Consider the following 24,835-nt stretch of genomic DNA (forward strand, 5'->3'; position numbering starts at 1 on the left):
ACTGTCTCTGGCCATGGACATGAGAACTGTGCCTGCCAAGGGTTCCACGGGCACTGCCAGGTACAAGGCCAGATATGGTACTCACCCTGATGATAACAAATGTCTGCTGGATCTGGGTCCTTGTTGAGACTGGCCAGGGCCACGTGTATGTGGGCTTATGTGTTGTGGTGTGGATACCCCCCTGCAGTTCTGGTGCTGGTACTGCCACTACGGGAGTGGCTATGATTTGTTGCACGTCCGCGTAGACCTCCACTTGTTGGTGTTACTGACCATCGTCCACATGGCTGTCGCTCTACTCCCACCATATGCTCTAACACAGACATTGCACGGTTGAAGATCTCCACCATCTCACCCAACCGTCTATCTAGGAATTCTGCAAAATAATGGTGGGCACCTGCAAGATCACAGATGTCAATAACAGCAGAATGATTAGCCCTCTGGAGCCTCAGACACTGTCTGGTATAATGTTCCATACATGCCTGTGCCTCCATGATAGCCTGAAACATGCACCTGGTGACACCTGCTGTGGCACTTCTGCCAGGGGCATGATGTCTAGCAGCCCTCCTACAAGCATCCCTGTACATCTATCTGTGTAGTACCATGCCAGTCATCCAGCTATGGCTGCTGTGTACAGACACCCTTGCCACAGTCACCACACTGTCCTGTCCCATGCCACCACCCACCAACTGTCCTTCATCTATGGCCACTGGTGATGGGGTATATATAGGCAATATGACTGTGTGCGGGGATGGGGTGGATAACAGTGGAATATCAACCGATGGCACAGCTTCAGCCCCTGACAACCCCGCCTGTGCCTCACCATACTTATCATCATTGTCAGAGTCTGTATGGATACTAACATCAGTTTGCCTGCCTCACCACCTGTGAGGAAAACAAAAATGTACTTTAAGACCTGCGTCATTGCTTACCTCTACACATATGCATGTGTACAAACACACACACACACACACACACACACACACACACACACACACACACACACACACACACACACACACACACACACACACACACACACTTACAGGTGAGGTGGCACAAAGATATTACCCAGACCTCTCATTACCTAACTGTCAACATGCATGACATATGGCACTCAACAGCATGCACTGCAGCTATATTCAATCCCTGTTACCAACATTATACATCTATGTGATGCATGGGTTGTGTTAGTAGGTGATGTCCCTTCCCCTGGAACACACTGCACCCATGTACACAGTATTGCTGTGCACCTGTTCAGCACCCTGGCATGTACTGTGCACCATACCTCACAAGTGTACACACCATTGCTGAATGCGTATATGTGTGGCAGTTATGTTTGGTCTGTTGCTCACAGCCCCTATGTGTTTGCCTGACACATACCTTGGATGATATGAGGACAAATGTCAATAGTGAATGCCTGACGTCTGATTTGCAGATATCATCAGCAGTGCATGTATGAACAATAAAATCCAATTACACTGACAACCTTCAAAGCTTACTGTGGCTATGAGGAATGTACACATCCTTATTGACATGCCACCCTCTTCCTGATATGCAATGGGGCCACAATACTGCATATGTTAACATTACACACACCTGATATGTGACATATGACCTGTGCAATCAAATGCAGTATTAAACAAATGTGTTAGTTGTGCAGATGCTGATTGAGATGCATACAATATGTGGGTTGCATAAGTGTGCATACCCTTAACACAATGGTTTGTTGCAGCACCTGTTAAGTGAACTACAGCAGTCACTATTCCTGGAAGGGGTATACTAGCATGACCCATCTTCACTTGCCATTATTTGGTCACTCTGCCTTACAAATGTCCCCCAACTCTGCCAGATTGCAAGGTCAGCTCATGTGCACAGCCCTTGGAGGTCACACAGTACCTTCACTATTGCTGTAGAGTCAGGGTTATGTCTGGCACAATGCATGACCTTGACTGTGTTAAGATACAGCCATTCTTAGTGAGCTTTGGATATATGCTTCAGTTCACTGTTGGGTTTCAGGATGACACCCCTCCCCATTTTCAGCCTTTTGCAGATTCTTGACAACTATGAACCACACATGAGTGCCATTTTTCAGTGTCCCAAATTCAGAACACCATGTCTACTGGCCTAGTTCCTGCTAATGGACAGCAAACCTAAAGGTGTACGCTGACACCAGCAAGGTACAGAGGGTGATGGTGGGCGTGGGGTGGAGTGAAGTGCTGCTTTTGCAGCACATGTATCTTTATTAATACTGTCTGTAGGTTTCAGCCTTGGTCTCGGTACACCATTACACATTGCAACACGTGCCTTTGCAAGACTTGATGTTATGCATATGCTACCTGTAGAGTACCTTGGATGATGTCTCCTGTGGAACATCTCTTCCATCTGATTACCCTAACCCATAGGCCACACTTATGCAGAGACACAGGTGCTGCACAGGCAGTACTTAATAGTCATTCCTGCAAGTCCCTCAGTGTTGCTGCATGTTTCTGGGCAGCATCTTTGACCAGTTTGCAACATGTGTTGTCATCTGTCTTGGATGGGCATCTGTTTATTTTCTACATTAATGTTTTTCCATACTTCATCATCACATACATGCTTGTCTGCACTGTTTGCCTTAATATATGCAATGGTGAGGTAATACTACGTCTCCCACTCCTGAGTGCTACATTTTGGATATAGTGTCCATTCCATGGTTTGTAAGATGTGTGCAAGCCACGGATGCCTCTGTTGCAGGTGAGTGGGCAAATGTCATGGACATACTTCTTGGACAGCAGAACAGTATTTGGTGTGGAACTGAGAACCTGTACGTGATGGAAGATGCGTACTCAAGAAGAGGGAATGCTGCAGTACTTCAAAAGCTTTTTCCACAATATGTTATTTGGAGTGTGTGCACACATATGCTTCCAGTGTTTGTTAAGGTATGTATTCCCCATATTTGTTGTCCTAACATAGGATTCCATATTACACATTCATTGCTCATGTTAGGATCACATTACAGGTTGAAAAAGTTGTAGAATGTGGTATTGTGATATGCCGTTGTGTAGATCTGTAACAGTTACCATTGTAATAGTGGTATATACACTGTTGTAGCCACTGTATAATGGTAATATTTCAGACATTTCCCTACTGTAGGCCATTTGTCCCATCATTATGTTCATCTCTCTCCACACATCTTGCACTGACAGGTTGTTAGTTATACTACAGGACTCCTACATACCCTTCAGATATGCCACCATGGTGACCACTATGATGCAGTGCAGTTAACAGCAACAATAACTGAGCATGTACAGCATGCATTATGGGTAGATGTGTTAAATGTGTGCATGGCAAATACCATGGCCATAACATGGCTGGTGTATTGGCAAACCTGAACAAAATACCTCCATACTCACAGGCTACAGGCTGCTGCCCCAGTGGTATGTCAGAGGGACCTACATAGTTGTGTGAGAGATGTGGTATCAGTAGCCACACACATTTCAGTACATCAACAGTACAAATCCACAATACTACAGATTATGCAAATCTGTTCATTACTACACTTCAGCAACAGACTATGTTGTTTGACATATGCATGAAAACACTTTACAGATGAAGATGGATAATCAACAGTGGTCTACGAATGTGCCCTGGGGCCTTATTTGCATGCTTCTCATCCATTGTGTGCGTAGCACCCACCTCAACAATGCTATTGTCAGGTTCTTGACTTGGCTGGTGGGCAGGTGCCCCAAGGCTAGCGAGGACCTCCTCAGCATGTGTCAGTGGGAGATGGATGGCATGCATCCCACCTGTGGCTAGCTGGTCCCTCCTAACTGCAGCAGCATGCTGACAGGCATGGCGGATGAGGTCAGTGGAATGATGTCGCACCTGCTCATAACTGCGGTTATGCAGGCTCACATCGTTTACCTTGTGGACGAGCTCGATCCACAGGGAAGTCCTCTCCTACAGATCATGGGGTGTATGCCCAAAGGGGCTTTTGCTCTCAGCATTGCCAAATAAGTGTGTGTGTATGTTACGGGATCTACTTCATTTTGCAGAAAATACATATCTCAGGAGGTCATCTGTCCGAGAACTGACTTGCAAATGCTAACATTTCAAAGGAATCATCTCATGGAAATTCATTCCATCAAAACTAGTAGCAGATGTTTAAATGCCCTCTTCCCCACTGTATAGCTGTACAGCAATACTGGAGCTGGTATATATAGTTGGTTGTCAATGTTGTGGACACAGCCACCCTCATTGGGGTTATTGTTGGGTGTATCCCCCCTCTTAGTCTGCTGTAATACTGTACAGATTATGTTAACAGGGTAAGTAGCTGTCACTCACACTATGTGCAGCTCTACACCACCCCACACCCTCCAAAGTGGAAGGCTGTGCCACCCACACCAGCACACCTATGTTTACGAACTCCAGGACTGCACTACATTGGGGAAGGGGACATATACCTGCCAGTACTATCGTCAATGGAATTAAAGTAGCAGACTGATTATTTACTGATGTGATGTTTTGCCTATTTTGTCTTGGTGGAATTACATAGGCTAAAATGGGTTCACTGCAAAATTAAGTACACCCATGTGTACAGGATTCTCTGTGTAATGCATCAACACGAAAGCCTCTGTGTGTGTGTGTGTTATACACAAGCATGTGGTGTGTGCCACCCAGCACAGTTACCATTGTCCACTGTAGAAGGGCTGCTGACATCAGCCACCATGCACTCACCTATATACACCCCTCAGAACTATCAGCCATGTGGCACATGCAGTAACTGTTATACAGACCTGTTACTTGTGTTCAGCTGTACCCAGGATATGACACAGTCAATGTGTCACCACAGTGCCATACCCCTTGTAGGAAACAACAGCAGACCAACATCCTGCTGACACACAGACACCTACAACACAAACTGAATACATTATGGAGACCACAATCAGTCAGTGTTAATGACAGCTATAATGCATCATGGCTGGACAGCTACACATCCTGACATGTAAGCATTAAGCTTTCCTGCTGAAAACATGTTACACAGAATTACATTGCTACACCTTAGTACATACATCTCATGCATCAGAACCATATTAGCCTGTACCTGCATCGATGGTATGGCTGACAGGGATGTGGCACAGATATTATCATATGCACAGGGTGTGTTGTGGGTTTGGCAGAGACCTAGGCTGAGCCATTTGGTTGACATCATGTGCATGTGTTAGGAGGTTTCATTATTAATTGGGCTGTGCAGATGTGGTGTGTCCAGGTATGGAGGTGCCCTAGCCATGTTGGTGATGTATGTGTGTGTGTGTGTGTGTGTGTGTGTGTGTGTGTGTGTGTGTGTGTGTGCATGAACACAATTCTGCCATGTGGCTGCCCTATACAGGGGGTTATTGGACAGCTGCAGACCATGCATGGCAGGATGTGCAGGTCACTGTCTCTGGCCATGGACATGAGAACTGTGCCTGCCAAGGGTTCCATGGGCACTGCCAGGTACAAGGCCAGATATGGTACTCACCCTGATGATAACAAATGTCTGCTGGATCTGGGTCCTTGTTGAGACTGGCCAGGGCCACGTGTATGTGGGCTTATGTGTTGTGGTGTGGATACCCCCCTGCAGTGCTGGTGCTGGTACTGCCACTACGGAAGTGGCTGTGACTTGTTGCATGCCCACGTAGATCTCCACCTGTTGGTGTTGCTGACCTACGTCCACATGGCTGTCGCCCTACTCCCACCATATGCTCTAACACAGACATTGCACGGTTGAAGATCTCCACCATCTCACGCAACCGTCTATCTAGGAATTCTGCAAAATAATGGTGGGCACCTGCAAGATCACAGATGTCAATAACAGCAGAATGATTAGCCCTCTGGAGCCTCAGACACTGTCTGGTATAATGTTCCATACATGCCTGTGCCTACATGATAGCCTGAAACATGCACCTGGTGACACCTGCTGTGGCACTTCTGCCAGGGGCATGATGGCTAGCAGCCCTCCTACAAGCATCCCTGTACATCTATCTGTGTAGTACCATGCCAGTCATCCAGCTATGGCTACTGTGTACAGACACCCTTGCCACAGTCACCACACTGTCCTGTCCCATGCCACCACCCACCAACTGTCCTTCATCTATGGCCACTGGTGATGGGGTATATATAGGCAATATGACTGTGTGCGGGGATGGGGTGGATAACAGTGGAATATCAACCGATGGCACAGCTTCAGCCCCTGACAACCCCGCCTGTGCCTCACCATACTTATCATCATTGTCAGAGTCTGTATGGATACTAACATCAGTTTGCCTGCCTCACCACCTGTGAGGGGAAAACAAAAAATGTACTTTAAGACCTGTACGTCATTGCTTACCTCTACACATATGCATGTGTACACACACACACACACACACACACACACACACACACACACACACACACACACACACACACACACACACACACACACACACACACACTTACAGGTGAGGTGGCACAAAGATATTACCCAGACCTCTCATTACCTAACTGTCAACATGCATGACATATGGCACTCAACAGCATGCACTGCAGCTATATTCAATCCCTGTTACCAACATTATACATCTATGTGATGCATGGGTTGTGTTAGTAGGTGATGTCCCTTCCCCTGGAACACACTGCACCCATGTACACAGTATTGCTGTGCACCTGTTCAACACCCTGGCATGTACTGTGCACCATACCTCACAAGTGTACACACCATTGCTGAATGCGTATATGTGTGGCAGTTATGTTTGGTCTGTTGCTCACAGCCCCTATGTGTTTGCCTGACACATACCTTGGATGATATGAGGACAAATGTCAATAGTGAATGCCTGACGTCTGATTTGCAGATATCATCAGCAGTGCATGTATGAACAATAAAATCCAATTACACTGACAACCTTCAAAGCTTACTGTGGCTATGAGGAATGTACACATCCTTATTGACATGCCACCCTCTTCCCTGATATGCCATGGGGCCACAATACTGCATATGTTAACATTACACACACCTGATATGTGACATATGACCTGTGCAATCAAATGCAGTATTAAACAAATGTGTTAGTTGTGCAGATGCTGATTGAGATGCATACAATATGTGGGTTGCATAAGTGTACATACCCTTAACACAATGGTTTGTTGCAGCACCTGTTAAGTGAACTACAGCAGTCACTATTCCTGGAAGGGGTATACTAGCATGGCCCATCTTCACTTGCCATTATTTGCTCACTCTGCCTTACAAATGTCCCCCAACTCTGCCAGATTGCAAGGTCAGCTCATGTGCACAGCCCTTGGAGGTCACACAGTACCTTCACTATTGCTGTAGAGTCAGGGTTATGTCTGGCACAATGCATGACCTTGACTGTGTTAAGATACAGCCATTCTTAGTGAGCTTTGGATATATGCTTCAGTTCACTGTTGGGTTTCAGGATGACACCCCTCCCCATTTTCAGCCTTTTTGCAGATGCTTGACAACGATGGGCCACACATGAGTGTCATTTTTCAGTCTCTCAAATTCAGAACACCATGTCTACTGGCCTAGTTCCTGCTAATGGACAGCAAACCTAAAGGTGTACGCTGACACCAGCAAGGTACAGAGGGTGATGGTGGGTGTGGGGTGGAGTGAAGTGCTGCTTTTGCAGCACATGTATCTTTATTAATACTGTCTGTAGGTTTCAGCCTTGGTCTCGGTACACCATTACACATTGCAACACGTGCCTTTGCAAGACTTGATTTTATGCATATGTTACCTGTAGAGTACCTTGGATGATGTCTCCTGTGGAACAACTCTTCCATCTGATTACCCTAACCCATAGGCCACACTTATGCAGAGTCCAGTAATTGTCGACACAGGTACTGCACAGGCAGTACTTGCTAGTCATTCCTGCAAGTCCCTCAGTGTTGCTGCATGTTTCTGGGCAGCCCCCATGACCAGTTTGCAACATGTGTTGCCATCTGTCTTGGATGGGCATCTGTTTATTTTCTACATTAATGTTTTCCCATACTTCATCATCACATATATGCTTGTCTGCACTGTTTGCCTTAATATATGCAATGGTGAGGTAATACTACGTCTCCCACTCCTGAGTGCTACATTTTGGATATAGTGTCCATTCCATGGTTTGTAAGATGTGTGCAAGCCACGGATGCCTCTGTTGCAGGTGAGTGGGCAAATGTCATGGACATACTTCTTGGACAGCAGAACAGTATTTGGTGTGAAACTGAGAACCTGTACATGACGGAAGATGCGTACTCAAGAAGAGGGAATGCTGCAGTACCTCAAAAGCTTCTTCCACAATATGTTATTTGGAGTGTGTGCACACATATGCTTCCAGTGTTTGTTAAGGTATGTATTCCCCATATTTGTTGTCCTAACATAGGATTCCATATTACACATTCATTGCTCATGTTAGGATCACATTACAGGTTGAAAAAGTTGTAGAATGTGGTATTGTGATATGCCGTTGTGTAGATCTGTAACAGTTGCCATTGTAATAGTGGTATATACACTGTTGTAGCCACTGTATAATGGTAATATTTCAGACATTTCCCTACTGTAGGCCATTTGTCCCATCATTATGTTCATCTCTGTCCACACATCTTGCACTGACAGGTTGTTAGTTATACTACAGGACTCCTACATACCCTTCAGATATGCCACCATGGTGACCACTATGATGCAGTGCAGTTAACAGCAACAATAACTGAGCATGTACAGCATGCATTATGGGTAGATGTGTTAAATGTGTGCATGGCAAATACCATGGCCATAACATGGCTGGTGTATTGGCAAACCTGAACAAAATACCTCCATACTCACAGGCTACAGGCTGCTGCCCCAGTGGTATGTCAGAGGGACCTACATAGTTGTGTGAGAGATGTGGTATCAGTAGCCACACACATTTCAGTACATCAACAGTACAAATCCACAATACTACAGATTATGCAAATCTGTTCATTACTACACTTCAGCAACAGACTATGTTGTTTGACATATGCATGAAAACACTTTACAGATGAAGATGGATAATCAACAGTGGTCTATGAATGTGCCCTGGGGCCTTATTTGCATGCTTCTCATCCATTGTGTGCATAGCACCCACCTCAACAATGCTATTGTCAGGTTCTTGACTTGGCTGGTGGGCAGGTGCCCCAAGGCTAGCGAGGACTTCCTCAGCATGTGTCAGTGGGAGATGGATGGCATGAGTCCTACCTGTGGCTAGCTGGTCCCTCCTAACTGCAGCAGCATGCTGACAGGCATGGCGGGTGAGGTCAGTGGAATGATGTCGCACCTGCTCATAACTGCGGTTATGCAGGCTCACATCGTTTACCTTGTGGACGAGCTCGATCCACAGGGAAGTCCTCTCCTACAGATCATGGGGTGTATGCCCAAAGGGGGTTCTGTGGAGATGCATGAGATAGTTGATAAGTATTTCATTCTCCTGTGGAGTGTAAGCAGGGAGACGCTCTCTTGACATGGCACCTGGAAGACATAAACAGGAAAAAAGGTCTGAGGACCTCATACTGCAAGTATATAATAGTTATTAATTGACATCTCTCTCTCCCCACCACCATATCTGCAACAATAATCTGAACACACACATCAATGGGTAAGTTTACACCAAACCTACTGTTGGGACATATATCGTATTGTGCAACAAATATTGAAATGTGTTTCTATTCATGTTTCATGTTGAAACACTATCATTGGTGGCCTGTTGCTAACAATGTAATGTGCATGCCATTGTAATGGCCACTGTGGTTCCATATATGCATGTGCTCTGTTTGCTATGCAACCATTCCAAATCTGGTGTTTTGGGTTAATGTGAATATCTATGCATGCTGTTATAACTAATCCCAGATTGTGTTGACAATTACTACCCACATATGTTCTAAAACACAATAGCATCTTTTGGAAGGCTGTTCCCAGCAGAACCACCTCTCCCACTTCATCTGGCTGTGGCACTAGGCCACAGCACATCTGGGACCCAACCTGGGACCTCCTCCTCTACTGGTCCTGCACTACCTTCAGGTGGAAGCTCCTCAGGGGATAGTGCTTGTCCCCCCAGGAATGCTCACAGATAGGATCCTGTAACCTGAAGTTAGGGCAAGGGTCTGGTGCGTAGGAAGCTCCACAGAGAACTTGGGGAATCTGCTACACCACCTTGAGGCCCTTACAACACAATTAGAAGTTTAGCCTGCCCCTCCTGCTCAGCCCCCAGCACAGCCACCTTCAGGGCCATGAAGGTGCAGTGGTGACTGCCCATGGGTGGGGACCTCAGTCCCACTGTTTCCATTTGGGGGCTCATGGGCTTCCAATTGCCAAACAATCCTTTCCATCCAAGGGGTTTACCCACCACATATGTCATATACCACCCCTATATGCTGTCTTGTCTGTCTTCCGACCCAACCTACCTCCCCAAATATACCTATCTTTCTTCAACATCCCATTCTCACCTTAACAGAAAAAGGGCAATCTGTTCCCAACACAAATTTCACATCGTACATAACTGTCCATTTCATACCATCTTATAACTGCTTACAGGTGCCTTAATCACTCTGTATCAAACAGCCCTTGTTCTGGCCAGCAAATAAATTATCAGCCCTTGCAAGTGTGTAACACAGGACCCTGCACACCATAGCCAAATCGGTTTATCAGTAAGCCATCTGAGCTGCAGATATGTGTGATATTTTCTCAAACATATCGTGCAGTACGGTCATTAAACAGGGAAAATGTATATATATATATATATATATATATATATATATATATATATATATATATATATATATATATACATATGTGTGTGTGTGTGTGTGTGTGTGTGCTTGTGTGTGTGTGTGTTTGTATATATGTAGAGAGAGAGAGAGCATTCAGACATCAGGTCCACACTCTGAACTTCGTTCCCCCACTGCTGCACTGTTCTGCCTTGCTACAAAACAGAGCATCACATGTGGATACAGCCTACCATTGGGGGGTATATAAGGACAGATCGTAGATAAGCCTGTTACAAACCTATGAAGTTTGTGCATGATACATTTCATATTACCATGACTGTTCTGAAGGTGGTGGGGTTTGAAACTCATGTGTCTATCATGACTTCATTACTTCCACCTTCAGCTATTTGCCAGACTAATATACATGTTTGGAGGAACAGAACAAACACTATGATGGCTTACATTTGTCATTCTGTGCAGATCTGCACAGTTGACAGGTATGGCCCTCTACCCACAGGGCCAAATGCTATGTACATGGCAGTTGTTCAGCAGGACATCATTACAGCAACAAGTCCTGATGGCACATATAAATCTTTCAACATCATCTATCCCATTATTACAGACCAAGTGCTACATTCAATTACATGCATACATGTTTCACATACCTGTTTTATTATTGTGCTCTCTTCTGTGTACCACTTGGATATCTTTTTTTGTTTGTTTTTTTTTTTCGTTTGTGGTATTATTTTTTTTTTTTTAGTGTTTTTGTTTTTTCTCTCTCTCTCACTCTCTCTCTCTCTCCACTACAGGGATCGAGCTGGTTTGAATAAGTTGCAGCATGGCTTTTGTAGGTGATGCTCATGATCAGGTGATGGCCTCTGCACCAATTGGTGTTCCCCACTTGCTAATTGCATGCAGCCAGCTGTATAGTACTTCCAATAGCCAATGTCATAGCAACCCACTACTATAAATGACTACATCATGTGAGCATTGTCCCTTTACCTTTCCTGTATGGAAGGCATCCTTCCTGTGTGTGGGCAGCAGTGTTACAGACAGCAGGTAGCAATACCTCTTACAATAGGACTTGCAGACACAGGCCAACTACATGTTTGTATGAGGTTCCAGACATACAGACAGTGTAAGTATTGCTGTTAAATGAATTGAATACTGCTGGTTTTACAGGGTTTGTGTGTACATGCTAGTTTTGAATGGAATGCAGTCTGTCTTCATAGCTCTCAACTGTCGGCCAGAGGATTGGCTGTTATGTTTTGTCTGTTCACCACGTATGTCTTGTCTCTGACATATCAGTGGAATTCTCTTTGTTGATTGCTATTGGTACATAGCAACATCCGTTTGTGTTTCTGACTTCATATTCCTGAGTAAGGGTATGTTGCAACCAATCCTGTAACACCAGCAATTTTCACAGTGTATAACAGCAATATTGCAAATATGGCCCTGTGTTCCAGCCTCTGTCATCCACATGCATACATACCTGCTGATCTCACACAACCTAAATGTAGTGAAAGTTTTAAAACATGAGAATAAGTATAACATTGCTTCCCTGCTTCATTTAGCAGAAGCATAGTGGTGTCATGTGGGAATGGAAATCAAAACAGAAGTAAATAAAAATCAGGCAGCAACTGAATGTACCAAAAAAAAAAAAAAAAAAAAAGAATATAAGGTGAAGGATCAGATGTGAAGGCAAGACGTGGAAAATTCATAAATATAGTTGCAAATACAGAAAACTTTTGGAACAACCTCATGTTGATCAGGACTGAATGCAGGAATGGTTAAGGAGAGATTAATTTAAACCAAAATATGAAAGGTTAATATTGGCAGGCCAAGAAAGTGGACTCCGTACGTGTTGACTTGCAAAGTCCATTGAACATGTGGAGAAACAGACAAATGTAGGTTTTGTAAAACAGAATTGGAAACAGTCACACATCTTGTTGCTGGTTGTGATATACTAATGGCAGAAAGACTGTATACTGAAAGGCATAATAATGTAGCAAGACTGTTGCAGTGGGGATTGTGCAGACATTATAATACTGAGGAAGGTGAAAAACATTGGAAGCTTGAGCTACAAAGCATTATGGAAAGTGATGAATTTTATATCACATGGGATCACCTATTGCCAAAAGTAAAAAAATAGATATGAGAAAGCCAGATATAGTAATCCATGAAAAAAGGCAAAAGTAGCATTGATCGTTGAAATTGCTACACCCAGTGACTACAGTGGCTTATGTACAGAGAGCCACAAAATCATAAAATGTCAGAATTTGCAGGCAGAAAAGAGGGCATTATGGAAGATGGACACTCAGATAGTTTCTATAGTAGTAGGAGCAATGGACCTTATAAAATAGAAATTACAGCTGTACTTAGATATGTTACCGATACATGTAATACCATAGGAATTGCAGAAGGAGTAATTACTGGGCACATTGCAAGTGCTGCAAGGGCACTTCTGGCCAACATCAATGAGTGAAAAAATACTAATTTCATGAAATTTAAGCATACTTTGACTTAGGAATGGGGTCCATTCCTGTCATGATATTAGAAACCCAAAAGACTTAGAGAAATGTAAAAAAAAGGAGGCAGTCATGCACGTGATCCTGTGCCACATCTACAAACCTAAGCATGTCCTTGGATGCCCTAGATGAACATGATTGTGCCTCCATGATGGTGCTAAACATATGTCGAGCGGCACATAATGACACACCAGGATCAGGTGGAGAGTGCACAGCAGGCCTTCAAAGAGCATCCTAACAAGCCTCCTTCATAACACCTCACCCACACTTTGGCTATGGCCAGAGTCAACCGGCACTGAAGCCACAGTAATCACACAACCCTGATCAAGTGTCTAACCTCTACCTGTCAAATATCTGAGGGCTCAGTGGCATAGGTATGTGTAGGCGTACTGACTGTATCTGAGAAAATCCAGAGGATAGCTGAATGTCAACTTCAGGCCTCTGAGCATGGTGAAGATGCAAATGAGGTGTGAACTCTTAGAATTGCTGAATAATTAACTTATGAATTCAACCAATAAAAATATAAGCCGCAAAGGACCAAACGATTTAGAGTAATAAAACTTTTAATTGCTGCTTTCGTAAAACTTCTTCAGAACACACAACAAAGTAAAGATCACACCATTTTATATTAAATTCCAGCCAATAGGGTAATAGAACCAATTAATCAATAATTCTTATCCAACCACTGTGGAGACACAAAAAAATCCCAATTAACTCCTTAAAACTCTTTAAGCTTTTTAGACTGTTTAAACCTTTTAAGCTTTTTTATGTAAATTTTTTTAACCTTTTTATACTTTTAAAACTCCCCCTAACTTGTGATGCTTAAAAAAACACAATATTTATAGTTTCATTCAGGGGGAGAATCAGCCCTCAGTTTTACTAGCCATTCAACTTCTTTCTTCTCTAAAGAATTTTTATATCATCACCTCTTATATCTTCTAATATTTGCTCTAGAATGTCAAAGCTGAACATTTTTATATTTCTCACATACTTTTGAATGCCTATAGAGAACATTATTCTTGTCTTTGGTTTTACTTGCATACAAATGTTCCCTTATTCATAATCTAAGACTTCTAGTTCTCATTCCAACATAAAAACGTGTACACCCTGAACATAAAGCAATACATACCACCCCTTTAGCAAGCTTGTAAATGGAACTAAACAGCACACAATTATCAGTTATGTTCAACAGTAGAAAAACTCTCCTGCCTGTGCTGATAAATGTTTTTCACTGTCATGTACTTTTTATCATAATGTTAAATGAGAATGATACAAAATGCACTATAGAATGCATGTCTGATATTACAGCAGAGATAAGGGAAGAATGAACACAATATAAGGAGAAGACAGCTGCATAGATATTCATAAATGGTTGTGTGATCACTCATTGCACTGAATATCTAAGCAACAAATGTGCAACCAACTGAGAATGTGCAAGTGTATGTCCTGTTAATACTGTAGAGGAAATAGGAATTTCTTGTATGCACAGGATTTACTTTCCTGCTCCAAAGCTGTCTGTAGCAAGGACAGATAACACACTCTCACTGTGTTTTGTAGTTTCATTAGCATGATAGTTCATATCCACAGCTGTATAAACTTATGGAACGTGTTAAAATGTTTTTCTTTAAATATTAATATTTGAGCATCAATATTTGAGCTTAGGTCACACATGGTGAAAAGCATCAGTATTTAAAATTTAATGTCAGCTTGGATGATATGGACAGCATAAATTAATGCTGTGATTCGGCTATGGGAGTAGCACACCCTGTAAAGATATTGAAGACACACAACAGAAGATAGTTAGACCATTGTTCAAGTCCCACATTATTTATTTAAGCACAAGTGATATTAAGATTTTTTTTACAAAGAAACTGTATTTTCACCTTTGCCTGTCTCATTTCATATTGCTCACCTGTGTACAAACATGCCTTATGGCTGCAGACAAAAAAGATAAATTGTAACCTGAAAAAGTTACATTGTTACCTCTCCACCTTCCTTCGAGCAAACAAGCTAAGTGGAGTTGCGTGGTGGTCAGTACTCACACACACACCTGCAGACAAAAAGATACATTGTAACTTGCAAAAACATACATTGTTACTTGTTCTACCTTCCTGTGTAAGAAGCAGGCTAGCAAGTACAGTAGATGCTCGGATAAACCAAACTAGATGAATTACGAAAAAATCCAGCACCCTGAGCATGAATAGCAAACATAAGTTTATTTAGGAACCAGACCGGTTTCAGCAACAAGCTTTCTTCAGTGGCTGATTTGAAAAATACAGAAGAATCAAATATATAGAGAATTTAAATAAGGTGATCTGACATCACTTCCTGGATATGCAAATATAGCCACATTCATTTTAAATCATCAAAATAAAATAATATATGACAGTGAAAATGTCTCAAAAATAAAATATAAGGAAACTATGTTACAAAAAAGAACCAACATTAATAAAATAATAAAACATACCATATAAATGCTGGTAAACCTAGTGACAAACACGAAGTTTATATAATATATAACCATAAACAATGGCCAAACAATCAATTTATATATAATATAAAGAAACAACACAAGTGTCATTGTGTGGAAGTCAGTACTGTGGACAGTAATGAGTGTTAAAAACTATACATACTCCCTAGCTTTCTCTGTGGTAAAAGGTGTAAAGTCATGGCTGCAATACAGGTAAGCAAGGGTTCTAATCCAAAGCAATCCAAATTTTATAAATACAGTTCCACTTAATTTTAAATAAAAATTAAGAATATTAAGATAAGTGCACATAACAATAAGTATATATAGCAGCTGATATCATATGAATTATATGTCTGACTAGGGGTATCCTGACAATTACATTTCTGTAACTGAAAGTTTATTTTCTACCCTTGGATGGACTTCATTATTTGCTGATAGTAGTCTTCACAACTCACATAACACAAGTACAGCCGAAAAACAGAGTGTATTTTGTGGTCTAACCCAGAACTCAGAAATATTTTCTGAAAGTAATACAAGTATATGCATATCAAGCATATTGTCACAGGTCTGTTTCTGTTTGTTGAAAACACACTTTCTCAACAAACAGTTGATCAAACCCACTTAAGCGAAAGTGCACTACATCGACAGTACACTTTTGTAAAAGCTGATTCACTGAAGCACATTACAGTGGGGATAAGGAAATATATCCTTTTCCCCACTGTAGTGTGATCTTCGAGTTAGTATATTTAAGTAGGGGGGTATGGGGGGGTGCAGGGGGGCTTGCCCCCTGCAAAATCATGTTTAAAGTAGTTTTTTTTTTCTCATTTGGTGAATCGGCTTTTGTGAAAGTACACTTTCGATATAGTGCACTTTCGCTTAAGTGAGTTTTTTCTTTTCTTGTTCAAGATTTTGAAATTTCGATCAAGAGAAGTAGACCCATTGTCACATATTACTTCTGCATCACACATGAAAATGCATAAACCAGGACCTTATCATGTCAAATACATACATGGTTAACTGAATTGTAGCACAACTCACTCTTTATAATATGTCTATAGAATTAATAAGCATGTCTAACAAGCACTTCTTCTGTGGCAATGAGGGTAATGCACCTCTGTGGACAACTATGTACTCTCTCTTTTACATAGGTTTGAATCCTGCTTTGTACAAATTACTTTTATCAGTGTGTAATGCCACAGAAAATATGTGTCAAGTCATAAAATTTATATCCCCCCAATTCATGCCTTAAAAATCAAGTTATTGAATAGATATGGCAACATACAAGCCATAAATTAAAGCCAACTGTCAAATTACCCTTCCTGTTTCATAAACTGCCTTCCCCTCTGTTTGACAATGTTGCTCTCTGTGTACCATCACACAAACACAGTTGGCATAATTGTACAGATCTGTGCACTGACCATAAAACACGGTATCATGAATTGATGGAAAAACACTTTAACTGTTTACCATTTTAATAACAACACCCTGAGCTCTAAATCTGTGTTCTTTTTACTGCTGTTTTAGCTGCTTTTCTGTAACAAAAAAAATAACAAAAAAGTTTTAAACTTGTTTCCCACCTTTCCTTAACTAGTCTAGTCCAGATACAGATTTGCTGTATCCAGGACTGTTTGTAAGCTTCTGAGTCCCCCAAGACTTTCTGTGTTGGAGGGAAGCCTTCTAGCTTATCAGTGGGAGTGGTAAGCACTAGGTAGCCTATCTACCAAAGAGGAGTGGTTTCTGTCCCAGAAATTATAGTTTATTGGCCATTTGGGCAGTTTTTCCATTGCTTTCAACTTTCTGGTTTAAATGCCCACATTTGCACTTGTTTCTCACCATTCCTGTAACTAGTCTACTCCAGATACATATTTGTTGTATCCAGGATTGTTTTCAAGCTTCTGAGCCCCACAAGCCTTTCTGTGTTGGAGGGATGTCTTCTAGCTTATCAGTGGGAGTGGTAAGCACAAGGTAGCCTATCTGCCACAGGAGGAGTGGTTTCTGGCCCAGAGATTTTAGTTTATTGGCCATGTGGGCAGTTTTTCTATCACTTTCAACTTTCTGGTTTAAAAAACAGGATTTGCGCAAGTTTACATGTGTTTAAGCTCTGCCTAGTGGTGCTGAGCTGAGGTAAACTATTACTGGTGCCAGAAAGTTTGCTCTTCAGTTTTTCCCTTGAATCTTGCTAGTTCTTTCTCTCTTGCACTTCAGATAGCTTAATTGCTTTGCACTTCAACAGGTTTTTGTAGCAATTATTGTAGCACACCTAAGTGCCATCAGCACTAGTTGTTCTTCACGGAAATAGCTCCAGTATTTAATAGTTATGATCACCCCTCCTGGCATGATTAAAGGGCAGTTCCCTGTGCTTTCTCCTATTAGCCTGGTGCACTTGAGCATTTGGAGGCAGTGTATCAACTGCCTCATGTAGACAGACAACCCTCTACTCTTACCTCCTAACACTCAAACTTGTGAGAGATGCACTTATATCACCAAAGTGGAAGTTATGCACTCTCCAACCAAGACTGAACTAGCTGGTCAAGAGGAGGTCAACACCTGCACCACACCACATGTTACACATAGCCCTCCAGAACACCCACCATCACATCTCTCACATAAAAACACAAAAACACACGCACCTTCGTGGAGGCTCTCAATATAAATTTACCCAAACAGCAAAGACCTCCAAGGCAGAAATGAACTGAACCACCACAACACAGCACCAACCACAGGACACATGGCTCACCTCCACAGTGTGCCCCTCAACCTAATCCCCTAAGGCTAAATACCTTGCCCAGTACACTAATCATAGGTGACTCAATAGTGAGGCACACAGATGCCCCATTCACTATGCTGAATAAGGAGAAGGTAATAGTCAGCTGTCTATCAGGTGCCAAAATCTGACACATAACACATTCACTCAAGTCACTGAAGTAGAAGTATGACTCTGTCATTGTCTATATGGGTGTGAATGACCTGAGATGCACCTCCCTGGACTACATAAAAAGAGACATGGTGGAACTCTCGGATTATGTGGCCCAGGCAAGCATGACTCTAGCCCTGAGCAGTATCCTACCATCACCCAGAATGATACCACAGTACAAACAAAAATGATTGGCTTCAACAATTGGCTAAGTTTCTGGTGTCATTATAAGGTGATCCAGTACCTGTATGCTTGGGATGACATATTGATAGGCCTCAATGCTTTGCCATAGATGGCCTGCATCTGTCACCCCTGGGCTTTCAGGTACTGGCTAAGGCTCTCACCACCCCTATAGTGCCTTTTTTGGTAGTGTTCCAAAGACCAAATTACCACCATAACAGCTATAAATAAATGCAATCTGAGGGTCATGCTGCTCAATGCTAGAAGTCTAAATCTCAAGGTGCACTCACTTGAAGCACTCCTCAAAATGGAGAACATTGACATTTGTGCTGTAATGGAGACCTGGTTTAAAGCAACAGAAAGCACTCCTGCACTACAAGGCTATAACTCATTCCACACCTTTCGGCCTGGAAACATGGACCGTAGCTCCAAATGTGGTGGTGTCTCCATATTCATAAAGGATATGCACACCTCCAGACTAGTAGCCTAGCATAACACATCTGAGATACTTCAGGTACAACTAACATTGGGTAAGCTGGCGATCCAGGTCATAGCCTGCTATAGGTCCCCAACCATGTCCCAAGACTCTCACTCCACATTCCTAAGCACCCTGGAATCTATCAAGGTCCAACCCAACACTCTCATACTAGGAGACTTCAATTACCCTCCATCAACTGTGAAAACAAATCAAACACCAATACACTGGCCCACCACTTCCTGGAATTCATCAGTTTCAATTACCTGGACCAGCTCATTCTGACCCCACTAGAGGAAGCAACATCCTTGACCTGGTTATTACTAACATGGGTGACCATTGCTCTACACCAGTAGTCAATCCCTCCTAGGTCAGATACGACCATAAACTAATCACCATGGAAAGCCACATCTCTCCCACACCCCCTGCAAAGGTAACGACCTTACAAAACTTCTCCAAAGCTGACTTTGCACTCCTAAAACAGAGGTGGCTAACTTCATGGCACCCATGACAATGGAAAATAGCTGCATGACTGCTGAATCATACACCGATGCACTGTATAAACATATACATAAATGCATGGAACTAGCCATACCCAACAGAACCAAGATGTTCTCCTACAAAAAAAGGAAGTCAATCTGGTGGTCCCCTGCCATTAATAAACTCTCTCTGCCTACTGCGCTCTTTTGGTTCTTGTTCATTAATAAACTCTACAACAGAAGGAAGAAACTGTTGCAGAAAAAGGTGAAGTCCCAAGATTGGAAAAACTCCCTTATTAGCCTCAACAAAAAGTTGAGATCCCTCATCAAATCCTGTAAAGCCAGCTATGAAGGCAGAATTGCAGCAGACAGTATGGGCTAGACTTTTAAAGGCTCCAGGGCCATTAGTCTAGTACACACCTATGAACCTATGAAATCAGTGTTGAGAGATTTGGGCACACAGGTCGACAGCAACCTTACATTTGGTTACCATATCTCCACAGTGGAAAAAAGTCCTTCTGTGTTGTTCACCTCATAAGTAGGGGCATAGCTTCCAGATCAAAAGAGGTTATAACTCCCCTGTACTCTTCCCTCATCAGGCCAATAATAGAGTACACTGCTTCCTTTGATATGTACCTTACTAGGCACCTGCAGCAACTGGACAAAGTTTTCTTACAAAGAAAATTCAGGGTCTTCAGCACATGTCTTATGCAGATAGACTGAAATCACTACACAGTACTCTGTATCATGCAGACTACTCAGAGGTGACCTGTGCCTTGTATACTCAGCAACCTCTGATCTTGCATTAATAGAAATGCTGCACATTTGTTAAATCAAATGTTACACAATTCACTTGCTCTAGGGACCATAACATAGCATGTGACATCAACAGGACTTGCTGGAGACACAGATATGGCTCACAGAGGTTATCACTCCTCTGGAACAAACTTCTAATTCAAGTTAAATAGAGCCCCTCATTGACCCTATTTAAGCATAAATTGTAGACTGGATGGGAAACCACAAATTCACCTCAGGGGTTTCACCTGTGTCCTTCTTGGATAGGGGTAGCTGGTGCTAATTTAGATCTGCTTTTAACCTAGGCCACATCCCTAGGCACTTTAGGAAAGAAAGGTTGAACTTGGCTAGGCTTACCAGGGCCTTAGGACCATTAGTCTAGTAACCTCATGTGATCCTATGATGCTATGATCCTACTTCTCAAGTTCAAGTTGTATTCGTTAAAAGTGAAACTCACATGTGCAAACAATTTGCTATCATTCATGCAAACCAGTTACTCAGCAGTGCACTATGATAAGTGGTGTTTGGCATGCATTCTTATTTCTATTGTTCAGTTATTCTTCATCCCATCAAAATCCATGTAAAAACACAACCAAAGGGAAGGGACTTGTTAGTGACTGAACAGATATTTACTCAGACTCATGTGTGCCCTGGATCTGTGCACTTGAAAATGGATATGTCAGTAATAGGTCAAATGTCAACTACAGTAAAAAATAAATAATGCAACTGCATTGGTGCATTATTTAAAGCTTTATACTGACAGTATACATTGAGATTGTCTTATACATGTAATACTGTGGGCATCAACTCATCACTATATGAACACACATACATCAACACTTACATCCATACTGATCACAAAATATGTGTGTGTGTGTGGGTGTGTGTGGGTGTGTGTGTGAGTGTGTGTGTGTGTGTGTGTGTGTGTGTGTGTGTGTGTGTGTGTGTGTGTGTGTGTGTGTGTGTGCACGCACGTGTGTGTGTGTGTGTGTGTGTGTGTGTGTGTGTGTGTGTGTGTGTGTGAATGAAAGTGTATGATGTACACAATATATTGAGAAACTGGTGCATGAATGTCTCAGTTCTGCAACATGCATTACAGACAGCTTATTGCACATAGTTTAAGAAGCTGTCTATTAAAGTATATCTGCACATTGGAAGCTAAACAGAAAATCCAAAGTCCGCACTTTGCATATTACTCATAACAGGATATGTTACCTGCATCATAGAATGATGATGTCATCATCTATGCAGGCCAGTGTGACAAGCAAAAAGATGGTTTCAGTTATGGCACAAATTTTAACTAATATGTTCTGCAGACAGGAACAAAATAGGTAGGGATTCAATTAACACAACAGCTAAATTTTGTGTGTGTGTGTGTGTGTGTGTGTGTGTGTGTGTGTGTGTGTGCACGTGTAGTCATGTAGTCAAAAGAGCATGAGTCTATATCCTACTCATGGAGAACAAAAATGTTTACAGTCGTACATGCCTATACAGCAATTTCAAACAGGCCTCCCAATGTCTTCTCCCAAACATACACTGATAATGTCATATTCTATAAAGTGTTCTGCATCAGTGTAAAAGTCAGACTTGTGCCATGGCGCTTGCATTGACAACTGTGTTCTCTAGCTTGTGTAACTAGTTATTTAGGGGATCTAAGCTCACTTCATCAGTTTGTGTGGTTTAAGTCTGTGTTTGTGTAGTCAGAAGAGCATGTCTGTATCTTACTGTCAGCAATCAAGTCTCATGGAGAACAAAAATGTTTACATTCATACATGCCTGCACAGTCATTTCATACATTCCTCTCAGCAGATTCTTCCAAACATACACTGATGATGCCATCTCCTATAAAGTGTTTTGCACCAGACTTGTGCTGTGACACTTGCATTAAATACTGTGTTCTCTAGCTTGTGTAACCTAATTAGGTATGGGGATCTTATCTCACTGCAGTAAACTTGTGTGTTTGTGTAGTCAGAAGAGCATGAGTCTGTGTCCTAATATCAGCAATCAAGTCTCATGAAGAACAATATTTTTTACAGTTGTACATGCCTACACAGCCATTTCATACAGACCTCCCAACATCTTCTTCCAAACATACACTGATGATGCCATCTTCTATAAAGTGTTCTGCAACAGTTTAAAAGTCAGACTTGTGCTGTGGCACTTGTGTTAAGTATTGTGCTCCCTACATAGCTAGGGTAGGCATTCTAGTCTCACTGTGGTCAACTGGCGTGTGTGTTCAGTTAGTTCACATTCTAGAGATCATTTTAGAACAGCATGTGAGACATTCCTACTACCATTTTCTTTTCACCAGACATTGATGATGATATTTGCTATAAAGTGTTGTCTGATGCTATGAAAGTCAGACTCATGTTGTGGAACTTGGGAGAAGTGCTGTGTCCTATAGATAGCTAAATAGGGATTTTAATCTCATGGCAGTCAACTTGAGTGTGTGTTCGTCTTTGGAGACAATTGTATACTGAGATGTGACTAAGCATCAATGTCAGACACTCCTCCAAACAACTTCTTCTCAGCAAACAATGATGCTACCAGCTTCTATAAAGTGCAACATCACACTGTTAAAGTCAGACACATGGTACTGCTAGTCTTACATTGTATAGAATCATTTTTCTATACCTATTCAGGCTTAATATTCACATCTGACCTCAATCAACTGCTGTTTGTGTGCTTGGTGGTGCATTACGGTTATTGTATGATCTTTTGTGTCCATTTTTGTGTGGCTCCCACTTGGTTGAAGCTTTAACATTGCCCTAAGAATCCAACATCCCCTTTTTCACTTTGTTCACATAACATTTTTGTGCAGAAGGCTGCAGGATATCACAATCTCAAAGATGCATACACACATAGTGAAGAAGTGTTCATAGGTTCATAGATTGATACTAGGATATCAGCCCTAAAGCCTATATGAGCCTAGCCATAAAGATTCCCTGACTTTCTCCATCCAAATAAGTTATCTTCCTGTGCCCCTGTTGAGCACAGCCACAGAAGTGATCCCCGGGGTGAATTTCCTATTTCCCATCCAATCATCAAGATTTTTCTTAAAGAAGATCAATGAGGTGCTCTGCTTGACATGAATGGGCAGTCTGTTCCAGAGTATGGGAAGTCTCTGGGACAGGACACTATTCCTCCAGCATGTTTTGTTTATTGTGGTGACAAGGTTTAGTTCCCTGGAGCATGTGTCTCAGAGGGATTGGGATTTATTTACATGTAACATGTCCAATAGCTCTGGGTTTGACATGGCTTTGTATGTTAGGCAGAATCGCCTCTGAGTAGGCGATATGCGATGGAGGATAGCTGGAGTTTTTTGAGGCGGTCTGCATAGGGCATCTTTTTGAGGCCAGAGATCCTCTTTGTGAGGTATTTCTGTGGCCTTTCCAGTTGTAAATGTCTTGTGATGTACATACCAGGCAGGGCATTGCACTCTATAATAGGTCTAATGAGGGATGCGTAGAGAGGAACAATAACCTCCTATTTTCTGGATGAGAAACCTTTTGTGATAAGGTGTATCATGTAAAAGGATTTCCTGACTGCTGTGACTATGTGATTATCAAAGGAGAGACTACTGTCCACCTGTGTTCCTTGGTCTCTTATCACACTTTTGGTGTTAAGTGGACTACTGTCTATGTGGTAGTTCATGAGCACAGGGGTTTTTCCCAAAGGGGATGACTATGCATTTTTTGGCATTGAGCTTGAGGCCATGGCTTTGACACCAAGCATCTGTCTCAATGATACCCTTTTCAGAATGTCCACATCATTTGGGGATTCAATAATGGCTCCCAGTTTGCAGTCATCTGCGAACTTTGTTAGCCATAGACCCTCTGTGTTGGTCTGAACTTCAGAGAAGAAGATGCCAAACAGGAGGGGACCCAGGACTGATCCCTGTGGTACTCCACTTGTCACTGGTCTGGAGTATGATTTGGAGTTGACTACCTTCACAGTGTAGATTCTGTCAGTGAGCCAGTTGGCAACCCATCACGTGACATAGGGATTTATGCCCAGTTTAGTGAGTTTATCTATGATTCCAGAGTGGGAGATGGTGTTGAAGGCCTTGGCGAGGTCTAGATAGGCTGTGTGAACCACCTTACCCTCATCCACAGTTCTGGTGACTGATTCAAAGAAGTCAATCAGGTTTAGGAGACATTATCTACCTTTCACAAACCCAAACTGGGTGGAGTCCAGGGTTTGAAGGTTAACTATGTCTTTGTTTATAAGTTCTATGATGATATGTTCCGTGGCCTTCAAATCAGGCTCATC

This window comes from Protopterus annectens, chromosome 1.part1 (genome assembly GCF_019279795.1).
Source record: "Protopterus annectens isolate FY-2018-M chromosome 1.part1, PAN1.0, whole genome shotgun sequence".
Lineage (NCBI taxonomy): Eukaryota > Metazoa > Chordata > Ceratodontiformes > Protopteridae > Protopterus > Protopterus annectens.